Here is a 758-nt window from a genome sequence, read left to right as displayed (position 1 = left end):
AACACCCTAGGCTATGTAGGGGGACAGGAGACCAGGGAGCACTGTAACCCTAACCAAAGGGTGAACAACACATTGACTCACTGATGCACACCACTGGGATCTACAGCAAGTACATTGGAATTCAATTTTGGGCTGGGGAAACCAAATGGTCACAATGAGAGAGATGGCATTCCACATTGACAGCATCACACTCCCAGAAGAGGACAGCAGATACAGAAGAGAGCTAAAAGTACCTTGAATACCAGAGGCAAATGGAAACCAAGAAGATGCCACAAGGAAAGCAGCAACAGCCATATACCTGCAACATGTAAGACAAGTTCTGAGAAGTCAGCTTAATGATAAAAACAGGGTCCAGGGTACAGGTATCAACAGCTATGCCTTGCTCGGGTTACAAGTTGGCTGAATTTAGGCTACTGAGTTTTAAAACACAAATGCTACTCACCTTGCAAGGTGGATTCTACCCCAAATCCAGTATCCACAGACTATACACTAAGCACAAATATAATGGCCAAGGCCTGGGGAGCATCAGAGCCACCATTACTGATGAAACATCCAAGCTCCAAGAATACATGAAGAAGATAGCCCCAAGGGATGAAGAGCTCAGTGAATGTCTCAGACAGTGGATGCTAGAAATTGAACTGGAGGAACTGTCATGGGATAAAAAACCCTGCATTGGATGTACCACCAACAGATAGCTGACATGGCTGATATGACTGAATCCTACCCTGTTGGGGTTGTTAAGTTTCCCCAATTTTAAC

Source organism: Cyprinodon variegatus, unplaced genomic scaffold (assembly GCF_000732505.1).
Source record: "Cyprinodon variegatus isolate N-32 unplaced genomic scaffold, C_variegatus-1.0 Scaffold708, whole genome shotgun sequence".
In the NCBI taxonomy this organism is placed as follows: Eukaryota; Metazoa; Chordata; class Actinopteri; order Cyprinodontiformes; family Cyprinodontidae; genus Cyprinodon; species Cyprinodon variegatus.
The sequence above is the reverse complement of the archived record's forward strand: the minus strand, read 5'-3'. Positions refer to the sequence as shown.